Genomic DNA, 13,073 nt, shown 5'->3' on the forward strand with positions numbered 1-13,073 from the left:
CCAGGTCAAACGAGGCTCAGAACAGGATAAACACATAATTAGCGCGAGCTCGCAAGCTTAAGACAAGCGCGCCGCTTCGCATGCATTCTTACAAATGTTTAATTAGGTCATATTAATTAAAAGAGTCCCTCTCTCTATCTTTTCTCCCATTCTCCCTCTCTCTTCTCCCTCTCCTTTTCTCCTTTTTTCCGATAGATCTGCAGCGTGACCTCTAGTTAATTGAAACCCAAGAGACTCCTCTTGCATAAAATCAGATTTATCTCTCCTTAAAAGGATTCTGGTAAAAATAGTGCGAGCGCAGTGGCTGGGAAAGCGAGGGGCCTGGAGCCATAGAGACGGAGGCTCGCTGCTGCCCTTTGCCCTTCCTCCATCGCCGTCCTGAAACAAGTGCTACCGCTAACTAGCTGGGGATGCATTAATTAATTGCAGGAAAACACAGACAAAATGTCTATAGGGCAGATTTCTTTCCCCCAAAAGAGAGAGAACGAGCGCGAGAGAGAATGAGCGAGAGAGAGAGAGAGAGAGAGAGAGCTGATAAGTGAATCCGCTGTGTAAGATTTCCCCTTGACGATTAGCTGATGATGGCCGTGGACAGCGGCGCGCTATGCTAAAGCTCTAATTATATGTGTCATTCACGGTTGAACACACAGGAGTTCCTTATCTCTCATAAAGTCCTCTGTGTATATCACACCCACAGCTCCATACCTGATGTGCAAAGTTGACATCTGACTTTTCTGAGTTTGTTATTGTAAAGGAATTGAACGCAGTTTCAGCCCAACTCTTTTTCAGCGCAAACGAAGGGCCGAAAGGATCGATACCAAAGTATTGTATCATCTGTCTCTGAGATTTACTTTTGACAATCGATCATCCTATAAAAATATCAATAAAGTAATAAAGTATGTTAAGCAGTAATTGTCTATACATATTTTGGGCAAAATTGGTTATATATTTTAATGCTGATAAAGTTTAAAAAAATAATGAAAAAAATATATTTTGGAACAAATTTTTACACTATGTAAAAAAAAAAAGTGAAAATGTCGAAATGGGCCATGTTGCAACTCTTCCAAATTAAACTTATTTTTTAAATTATATTTCAACTCTGAGTCTAATAACACATTTATTTAACTATTCAAAATATGTACTGTTCAAACTCAGGCAGCTTTACTTTTAGCTTTATTTTTACAAGGTTTCTAATCTCAATTCTGTTATCAAAATCATGTGACATTTTAAAACCATCCACTAATTCCCCAAGAAAGTCTTTATTTGAAAAAAAAAAAAACACACTGCATATGCATGCTAAAATATATATATAAAAAAACACTATATATGCATGCACATTGTATTTTTCTAAAAAATTGCTATTTTATCAAGATCTTATCAAGACCCAAACCTGAAATTTATCAAATGTATTATTAAAACGCAATTTATTAAACAAATGAATAAATGATGAACCAAACAGAATTGGAAAAAAGTGGTTCACATTAACTAATATTCACATAAAAAAAAAAAACAATAAATTAGGGGACAGTACTCACTCCTGTTACTGAAACTCATTCCAGTTACTGGCACTTACTCCTGTTACTGGCACTCATTGCTGTTACTTTTTATGTTTTGAATAACAGGACTGAAGCTAACAGGAATTAAATTCAATCTTACCACCTGAGCTCATCCCCAACTCCTCAACTCCCCAGCCCAGCCTTCTGTACATCAACTACACCAAACATATAGCTGAGTGACCTCATATTTAAAGCTATTTTTATTCAGAACTATCTTCAGTCTGCTTTGAAGAAGCTTTCTAGTCACGACTGTCTGGTCACCTCATTTTTAGCTTTGTTAGTTACTGGCTATTGTTAGGAATCAGAGGCTGGCTATCTGTACTTCCAAGTTCTTCCCACAATCAAACTACTGTAAGGACAGATACAGCTTTAATCTATTATATACTGCTTAAGGATTTTTGCACAAACCCTGCTATTTAGACTGTTGCTTTTTTATAATATTTATTATTAACACAAACAATCATATAGCATACTAGCAAATTACTTTGTTATCTGCAGTGAATGGCATGGCATTTTAAAATAATAGCACAATAATACAATTAATTCATTGTAATTTCATTTAAAAAACATTCCTTTATTGGAGTGTTATAGAACTCTCTTCCTACTATAGTTTAAATGGACATTAGAATAATGTTATTTTACTATTTGGGTATGCTAAGCTATGGCAATTGTCACAGTCACTGCTATACACTCCCTTGCAAGATCTGAATACTGGGCTGAATCTGAGACTTTTTAATCCTTTCAGACCTGAATTATCTCTTTAGTGATGGAAAACAATGTAAGAATACGGTTTTCTGTCTGTAATGCACAGAAAATAAGACTTCAATATTCTAATATAAAATCTATATAGAAAATAAATCCATCTAACTAATAAAAATTAGTAGCTTTTTTTATTTCCATTGTATTGGAAGCCTGTGTGTAATATTGTATATTTCATATTGACATTTATATTTCATAAACCAACTAGTAGCCCTAAACAGTAAACAAAAACAAGATTAAAAAGTGTTTTAAATCACATCACATAAGAAGTAGCTGTTATTTTGCCTCAATGGCTCTAGTAGTGCTACTAGTAGTGCAGTGGGCGGGGCCAAGCTACTGTTTCATTGCTATATATTCTTGTTCATTGGTTGGGTTATGGTGTATTCTGATGGACAACAGCTTTCAAATATTTATGTGCTTGAGTTATGTGCAATAAAACATTTAAAAATAAAAACAATACATGATGTCCATTGTAATGGATGCAGAGTCTGAAAGGGTTAAACCTTATATAAAACCCTATATGTTAACAATTGGGTTATTTTTAATTCAGTGCTGGCCTTCTTTGTGCCACAGACACGAAGCAAATGTGCATTAAACACAGAAGCAAGCGAACAAAGTCTAGAGGGCTCCAAGAGTGAGTCTGAGTATGAATTCACCGGCACTGTCTGTACCTTCAGACAGACGAACGGAGCTGTAGCACTCACTGATAAGCCCACCACCGAGAAGGGAGGGTCACAATCTTTGTACCCAATTACTGCATACACATATTTCACATTCAGACACAGGCGGCGTGCAGAAACCAGCCTGGGGGCAACCGTTATTGATGCTACACCCCCAAGGACACACACATATGGGCCCCTATCTCACAGCCTTTTATTAATTCACCGTAATATACCTCTTCCATGCTAGCATTTACATTGTGAGGGAATACGGCTATAATTAAAAAAAGAGTGTGTGTGCGTGTGTCTGTGTGTGTGTGTGTGTGTTGCGTGCTTGCAGCTGGGGTGATACATAGCGCAACCATGTTGTCCCTCAAATCTACACTCCCAGGCTCCCCCTCTCGATCTCCGAGCAAATTAATAGGCAACCACCACTGATGCGTTAAATTGCCTCGCGTCGGCTGCTGAAGACGACCAGATTATTTATTATTTCCGATTAAAGCAATTCCTCCGCTCCCGCACTGTTCGGCTAGGGCCGCTTCCATTTCTGTGTTACATCACACAAAGACCCGAGAAGCTCTCAGACGTTATTAGGCGCTAAGCTGGAAGAATATCCAATTAAGTGCAGACATGGAACCACTGTTTTTCCCAAACAGTTCTTAACCTTGGCCTTTATGAGAGGTGTACAGTATCACAAAAGCAGTAAAAGAAGTGAAAGGAGGGGGTTGAATTGATGTTGCAGTGAGATTAGTGGTTATATTAAGCAAATGATGTCTTAAGAAAACGCCATGTTCAAATGTCCAATGTAAACCCCAGTATCTCCACTGTATCACTTTTTTTTTTTTTTACATCATTTGAGATCATTTGAAAATATTTTGTTCTGGTCTGCGCAATCAACAGATTTTAAACCAGCTACATGTATATACAGGAGTTGGACAATGAAACTGAAACACCTGGTTTTAGACCACAATAATTTATTGTCCCGACGGACAGTTCTGGTGGAAATAGGAAAGTTGAGGTGCATATTGAATTCTGCCGTGATTTGGGATACAATCCGGGTAAGCACCCGAACATCCCTTTTTAGACAGCTTTCTCTTGCATCCACAGTTAATCCTGTTGGATGTGGTTGGTCCTTCTTGGTGGTATGCTGACATTACCCTGGATACCGTGGCTCTTGATACATCACAAAGACTTGCTGTCTTGGTCACAGATGCGCCAGTAAGACGTGCACCAACAATTTGTCCTCTTTTGAACTCTGGTGTGTCACCCATAATGTTGTGTGCATTGCAATATTTTGAGCAAAACTCTGCTCTTACCCTGCTAATCGAACCTTCACACTCTGCTCTTACTGGTGCAGTGTGCAATTAATGAAGATTGGCCACCAGGCTGCTCCAATTTAGCCATGAAACCTCCCACACTAAAATGACAGGTGTTTCAGTGTCATTGTCCAACCCCTGTACATCACATTTTGCACTGACGTGTCTCCACACCACCTTTTTTCATTTTTAGGGGCTATCTATTTAAAGACCAGGGCACCATTCTTCCAGTACAGTTTCACAGTGGTAAAATCTATCCCACAAACAAAACAACCCCCACCACCCTGCCACACATCTTCTACTGATTCCCCTCCTCGAGTTCCTCTGCCAGGTCCATCCCACTACCCCTGCTTGCTGTCAGGTGCTGTCTGTTGAAAGGTCGCTGCAGTGGCGCTAGGCCTGACATTCCCGCATGTGTGTGTCACTGGGGCTCGGTGTGGAGGTGAGGTGCGGGCTATAAGCCCTGATGGCAGCATATTATTTTCTAATGGAGGCCACTGCTGAGGTCAGGTATGGAGTCAGTGCAGGCTTTAACTCGTACACCTCAAGCATGTGGCAGGACAGAGAGAGGAGAGGGGGAATTCAAGATGGCAGCTGGCTAGGTGTGAGTCAAAAGGATTCAGGAGCTTCTTTTTAACTGCTCAGCTTCCCTGCTTGGCTCAGTCTTTATTGTATATCTCCACATCTGACAGGTGTACAACTGGGTTGAAATCTGATGACTGGGATGTTCTTCATTAACCCTTTGAACCCTAGGCTGTTTTGGCGTGGTTTTTTTTTTTCGTTTTTGTCAGTTCCTCCTTGAGGTCTTATAATACAGTTTTTTTTACTTATTTTAGAATGTATAGACTTTAAATATATTCACACCTAAGATATATTTTCAAAAATGGTTAGACTAGAGTGTATATGAGTTGAAAGCATAATAATATTGATGATAGTTCATTTAAGCAATAGAACACGAGAGGGAGTGTGTTATCACGAATAACATCACGGCTGTGATGATCTACGGCACTCGCCATACTGTACTGTAACGGAACTGAAACTTAACTTTACAGTGTATGGTTTATACAGACCATAGACTGTATATAGCTGGACAGAGCATCGTCTCTTAAAAGTGAAGCCACCACAGGTCGGGCGCCCCCTGCTGTTCGGCTGCAGAAAGCTGTGTAACTCCACCCATCCCCATAGGTTTCAATGGCAAAACAGACAACTTTCAATCACGTTTTTTTCTAATATACTGTAAATCTACCTCCTTTATTTAAATGCAGCAGCTAGTGTAACCTCTGCTTATATTGTCAAATTTTTATATCCCCACAGAATTCGGTTTTTAAATCTTTATTCGGCTCTATTCAAAAAAGGTGTGGTTATGGTAAAAGGGCTGCCCTCAGGGGCGGGGTTATTCAAATGAGTAGGCTGCTATCCACAGCCTTTCTCCCTCCTCTGGTCTCTACTGCGCAGACTCTGGTCTCTGAATCGCCAAAATGGCGGAAGATTTTGGCTTCATTTTCATTGAATGAATGGGAATGGCGACACGGCGTCCATCTTTATATACAGTCTATGATACAGACTAACACCACGAAAGTTAGCTTGAAAGCAAAATTGGGAATAAGTGAAAATGGTAAACGTTTGAACCGTGAAATAACGCTAATACTCTCCTCTCCTGTTTAGAGGAGTCGTCTTCAGGTGAAAGCTGCGCATTTTTTGAGCATTTCTGCTTGTTTAGCTGGGTGGTGTTGGTTTTAGCTAGCCGGCTGGACTGTGTTTAGGTTAGCGTAGCTTGCTTTAGCTCAGCATTAGCTTAGCTTAGCCTAGCCTGGCTGGTTACCGTTCTGGCTGTCAAACAGCATTAGCCGAGCGATTTTCTTTTGCTTTTTTTCTACAAAAGACGAGCCAGCGCTGTGGGAGAACGTGCCATGGCTGAGCGCTAGCCTGTGCTAAGCTAACGCTGTGATTCAAAACTGTACTGTGTATATACGCCGTTACTCGGCAACGCATCGGCAGAGTGATACAAGTTTAGTGTGAGAAGGCCGTGATGTTATCACAAATATCAGCACGGCTAGAACACTTCTCAACCAATCAGATTGTGAGGTCGGAACTAACTGTTGTATAATACATGGTTTATTACTTTGACAAAATACATGAACAGCATCAGGCGGAGTTATTTCTCTTGATAATCACACCTCTAGGATACATGTGGATTGCACTTTATATGTATGGTGTCAAAAGTTACATGTACTTCATTTAAAATAGCTGAATGAATTTGTTACAAGGGGTGTCCAAATATATTTGGAGACACTGTATAATGTTAAACTCAAGAGGGATTCCCTACTCAGACCCGCTGTGTGTTTTGAGAAGAGTGAGGAAATTAAATAGACGAAGAGAGTGAGTATCACTTGGCCTCGGTGGTGAAGTGGTGCTTAGCATTGCGTATTTGTCTGTCTGTCCGTCTGTCTGTCGTAATTTATCGACGCCGCTGCGTAACAAGCGTCTGCCGGACGGATTTACGTGCTGATTTGAAAAAATAAATAAGAGCTGTGGAGAGCAGCGATGGCTTTAATCACAGACTGTAGGAACATGAAGAAGTGGGAATATGAAACATAGGGAGGAAATTAGATATTATGCCCTGAAGACAACTGCAGCCACTGGCCCATTCATTATTAGTGTGATATTTATTATTGAGAATTTCTCTCAGTGACTGAGTGGAGAATATTCGGTGAGCCGCGGCAGTCTCGGTCCTGTCACCGGTGACGGAGTGCGGAGATAGCGTCCAGAGCTGCTGTCTGCCTGCTGACAATGCAAATCTGTACTGGAAGATACATCACATGCATTACTGTCAGACATACACACGCACAGAGTGTGAGGAGTGAGGACGGGGTGTTTAGATAACTTCAGCATCTGAGAGGTGAATAATCCCAGGGAGAAGAGCCTGTTGCTGAATTCAAAAGCTTAATGTACTGTTGAACTGATTGCAAACAAGCCAATTGTAATATAATCACATCCCTAAAATTTATAAAAAATAAAAAAAAAACGTAGAATAACGAAGGAAAACCACGTGTTGTACACTGAGCTATCCTTAACCCTTGCTATCAATAAATTAATAAGTAAGTAAATAAATAAATAAATAAATCAAATTTAATTGCTTCAGGACTCCTGGTCTTTGTCTGTGTGTTCTTTGGCAATGTTAGCCCGATTTCTTTTTTTACAGCAATGGATTTCTCCCTGCACACCTTCTATGATCAAATCTAATTTGAGTTTCTTTCCAATGGTAGATACTGTCACTTGACATCAACTGTGTCGAAGATTCTTTAAACACCTTGTGTTCAATTCTTGAGCTGAAATTTTAGCAAGGTCTGAACTGGTCCTGTTATCAGTCACTTCATATTCAAATGTTTTCTAATTGTTCTGAGATGCTTTAAATTCCTTCTCAGACTCATCTGCATACACACTCTTTTTTCTCTGAAGGCCTCAGAGAACTCTTTGGATCAAAAAATTCTGATCCACCTCTTGTGGGAAACCAGTTCTCCTTCTCTAATAAGTGGAGACAGAAAGAAGAGATGATAAGAGTTAAAAGGGAAGAGACAGGGTGGTGGAGGGATGTAAAGACTTGCAGTGGACGTGCGAACAAGGTCAAGATTATATTTATAGGATGTTAGACTGGAAGGAGAGGCTTGAGACATGTTCCTCCAGACAAATTTCAGTTATTTCATAACACCACTATAAAGCAAATGTGTAAATTGTAGAGCAAACAGAGAAGTCCCTGACTGTATCATTTTTTTTCTCATGTAAAGTTGCCATTTTGGAGTTTTTATTATAGTTTTTTTTTAAGATATTAACAATATAAAGAATTTACACTACATGGTTTTGTCAATGAAGTAGTCGTTTGATTTGAAAAATCCTCTTTAACCATGTTCCTTTTTTTTTATCTGTAACGGATGTTGTGCACCTGATTGTAAGTGTAGACATCCCTCCCCAGTCTAACTATGCTGATTACACACCCACTCAGCTGCACTTCCACAATCACTAGTAAGGTGTCAACACCTGAAGGGTGAAGACTAGCACATGACTCCTCCTGCTCACTCTGAGGAAAGCGCAGCAACTCAACTCCAATACATCAGCTAACAGATGCCTGTGCTGACCAACGTCATCTTGGGAGTGCTGTGGGGAGAGAGTGCCATCTACACACTCAGAGAGTGCATGGCCAGTGGCCTTACAGTAGTGCCATTATTACATTTTATAGCACAAACCTCGAGTGTATAATTGTGATTAAACCATAGTTCCATTATTGCTGTTTATTGAAAGATTTTGAGTTAAAGAGATGGAGAAAATACGATCTGTTTAGTTATAAACACTCGAGTTCAAACAGTTCCATTGCTGCTCTGTTTGTAGCTGTGCTGTTTGGCTTGTAAGCGCTGCATCAATGCTAGGTTACTTGTATGTGGTGGAGTAATACATGGAGAGCTTCGGTTACAGTGCATTACCGGCTGATAACAGCACTCATAGAGCGCATTTCAGCCAATCTCATTGCAGTGTCGGAACTAACTGTGGTATAATTGTGTGTACGCCTATGTGGACCAATCACAGCTGTGGCTGTCCACATCACATGACGGTAAGTTACATTTTTGAAGAGTCTATATGTGCAGTGTATGTGTAGGCTACGCTGTAGGCTTGATATAGAAGTAAAATTGGCCTTTAGTTCACTGGACCAACACTTTTTACACCATTTAACACTTCAACTTTGACATTTATTCAATTATAGGTTATATAATAATGGTATAATAGTAATACAATCTCCATTTCCCAGTACTGTTCAAATGTCCATGTGTTTAAAAAACAAGGTTTTACCATATTTATTGGAAATCTTACATTATTCCAGTTTTTAAAATTTAATTAACTTGTTTTATCAGTAAATAGTTTCATACAAATGAAAACAAAGTAAAAAACAGTGTTTCATTATATGAGTGATGGCTCATAGCTTATGGCTATAGTTTCCAGTCCAACTTCTGCTGACCCAAAAAACTGCGGTATTATGTTTTTCCCACTCTGATACACCTAATTCAATTAATCATGCAATTAGCTAGCCCTACATGAGCTGGATTAAGTGTTCTAGAGCAGATAAAGCACAGAAACGTGCACGGGTTCAGCAAGCCAGGGATTGGAAAGCACTGATTTATGGGGCATTTACTATGACTGCCCTATATGTTTACCACTACTTAGCCTGCAAAGGGCGCATTTAAACACAAGGACATGGGCAGGTGTTTATAATTAGTAGATGTAGGTATTGATCATGCAATTTCTATAATGCAGACATGGCAATCCATGCAACCAGTAAGATCAGCTTTGCTTGTTTGGATCAGGCCATCGGAAATATGATGATTTGGAGAAGACTTTGGGATGGAGTTCAGGTGCTTATAGCTTCTGATAATAAATAATAGGAAACCAGTTCTCCCTCTCTAATAAGTGAAGAAAGGAAACAAGAGATGACAGAGTTAAAAGGGAGGAGACAGGATGGTGGAGGGGTGTAATGACTTGCATTGGAGGTGTGAACAAGGGCATGATTATATTTATAGGATATTAGACTGGAAGGAGAGGCTTGAGACTTGTTCTTCCAACCATAATACTAGTTATTTTTATAACACCACTATAAAGCAAATGTGTAAATTGCAGAGCGAACAAAGAAATATGCTAAGCTTCTGTATCATTTTTTTTCCCCTATTGTTAAGTTGCTATTTTGGAGTTTTTTTTTTTTTTTTTTTTTTTTTTAAGATAACAACAATAAAACGGATTTGCACTTCATGGTTTTGTCAATAAAGTAGTACCTTGATTTGTTTGTTAAGCAGCTCTGCACTTAAACTATCCTAAATCTAAGGGCATGCAGTCTTACCCTTAACACCCATAGCCAAAATGGTCTCAGTATCAGCGTTGGTAGTTTAATGGATGCATAGATATCAAGATATCAAGTGATGAAGCTTCTCTGCTTTCTCAGAGAAATAGGACAGTCTCTTCAGTGTACACTACAGTGAGGCGGCCATCCGGGCCTGCTGTGATAAGCAGTTGCGAGTCACAGATCTTTCTAGGCCAGTCCGCCAAGAGCAGGTCGCCTTGTTTTGGGTAAGCTGAGCTACAGCAATGTGACCAGTCTTTCTGTTTAGGGAAGAGAACAAGTAAAACCATCCAATCAGAGAATCAACTAACAAATAACGTGGAAGGTAGGAGGTAGAATTTACTAGCTCTGTCTGTGTGATACAAATCCTGATACAGACTTCAATCAATCTCACTGTCCCAAATACAGAAAAAATATTAAGACAAATAAAATATGCTCAACAATATATATTCATAACTGTATGTTTTTATGCAGAAGGATGCATATTGTTGCTGGCCAATGAAAAACAAGTATTTCCTTTTTTGTCTATTTTTAGTTTACTACATAATTTAAACACACAAACTGTTCGTTACACTGTGCCAAAATTTCTTCACGAATGGACCAATAGAAATACTAGTTTTTTTTTTCTCTCCTGTAAAGGTGCTTTTTTTCACTAGGAATAAATCTTATGAGATTCAATTTTATTTAAATTTGATTCCCTTCTTTGACTTTGATTGATTTACCATTTATGATCAGTTAAAGTTATTTCTAAAGTGGCACTTTGTAAGTTTTGGGGATTTAGATACCTCTATGGTAAAAAAAAAATGCAAAGAGAGCACTTTTAGTGTAGGTTTATCTAAATTAATTACTGTGTAATTATCATCCTACCACTCTGTTTGTTATTAATATATTACACATTGCTGTGATGGCCCAACCCAGACACTAAAACCTGTATTTACAGTATTTTGTCACCTCCCAACCGTTTTCCATTTAAAAGAAAAAAAAAAACGTAGGGACCTTAGGGACTGTTGATTTTAGGATATTTTAAAAATCTTTGAACTCTATAAAATTATATCTTAAGTTTTACTTTTATTACAAATGTACAAGAATCTTCCCTACATTTTTTTATTTAAATCATTGTGTATTTTCTTAAGGGAATTATACAAACAGCATGCACCAATTTTTTCACCAATTTGCTTGTTTGTTTTTACTGTAATTAAAATGAACAGATGCTTAATATGCAAAACCAGCACGTTTGAAATTATTCAGGCATTACTCATCATTATTACATTTATGGAATCAGATTAAACCAACAAGTATATTCACACCTTTAACCTTCACTAGCCCCAATTTCATTGACCAACTATTGTGTTGGAAAGATTTTTAGACATTTAGATTTTAAACAAATATATAAATTGCAATTGAGAATTCTGTTAATGACATTTCGCACAACTGCAGTACAGTGGAATATATCTGAAGGTATCTCATGCCGCAAAATGCTGTTTATTCTGGTTGCAGCGAGCATCAAGGGTCATTTGCTCCTCTATCTCTATGTAATACACTGGACGTCCCTTTGACTGCAGTTAGCCAGTGTGCGCTAAGAGTCCATCCCCAATTATCTGTTGTCCCGAATGCAAGTTTTGACCCACTTTAGACCTCTCGCTGCGATTTCTCTTCAGCCCCTATTGCATGACCACTCTCTCTCTGTGTCACCCACCCAGGCCGGCCCGGGCCCAAGGACGCGGGTGCGGCCGCCCCGTGGTAATGGATGGGCTGCCAGTTGGCCCTGCTGGGCTCGTGGAGGGGCCGGAGCAGTTATATGGGTTTCTACCAGAGCCTATTTACTGAGGTGATGAGCTCCAGACATCTCCCATTATTTATGAAGGGAGGCCACAGGAGCAGGCACAGAGGTCAGTGAACCCAGGTACACCCGACATTAATAAGAGCCTCACCCAGGCTGGAAAAAAAGTGTGTGTGTGTGTGCTGCGTACTGTATATATGAGAGAGAGAGAGAGAGAAAGAGAAAGAGAGAGAGAGAGAGACTGGACAGAAGACAGAGAGGACATTAAATGAATTTTGGTTGCATTGCAGCAAGGTCAAACATATTTCCAAAGTAAATGTTCTGGTGGAGTTGATACATTAAAAACGTATGCATTAATGGAGGGCTTTGTGGCTATTCTGGTTACCTGTTACCATGCAATCCGAATTCAGGATGATTAACCAGCGCTGTGGTTATAGCTCTGAGAAAATGGATGGGCTCACCAACAAGCACATAATCAGTGAACCCTCCTAAAAGTCCTTGTAGCTATGTTCCATGTGTTTCAGACTATGTGGAGCGTCTGGGGTGCAAAGTGCAAGCGCGCCGTTTGATAGATGAAAACTCTCTGCACTTCAAATGGGTTTAAACCTTCATTGTTCGCTTTGCTGCCGTTCCTCTCTCCACACACACACAAAGACAAATGGCTGCGTTGGGCGGCAGTCAGCTGGGGTTTGCAGACCCCATACGATCCAAATGGACCTTTCACACACGCGGATAATAACAAGCGCTCCATTTCTTGCACCTTAAGACAAATTGGCTGCATTTAAAAGGGTTATGATTTGAAAAAATGTGCTCACAAAGATAGATAACGGCATCTCCCCAGCTGTGGACTTCTCTTTGGACGTTTCACTTCGGAGAGACAAAGGCTTGGCAGACTTGGTATGTTTTCAGGCAGCCGGAGAGAAATGTTTGGTGAATCTGATGTAGTATGTTTACTGTTTCTAACGTCTGGTAATTTTTTTTTTTACAGGTTTCGTCCATTACTTAATGCTTCATCTATACTATTGCTGTCCAAAAAAGTACATGTATATACATTTTTGCTTCATTTCATAATTTAAACACAGCATTAGTTCTTTTTATTGTATGAGAATTTCACAATGAAAGGGC

Source organism: Astyanax mexicanus, chromosome 1, assembly GCF_023375975.1.
Source record: "Astyanax mexicanus isolate ESR-SI-001 chromosome 1, AstMex3_surface, whole genome shotgun sequence".
Lineage (NCBI taxonomy): Eukaryota > Metazoa > Chordata > Actinopteri > Characiformes > Acestrorhamphidae > Astyanax > Astyanax mexicanus.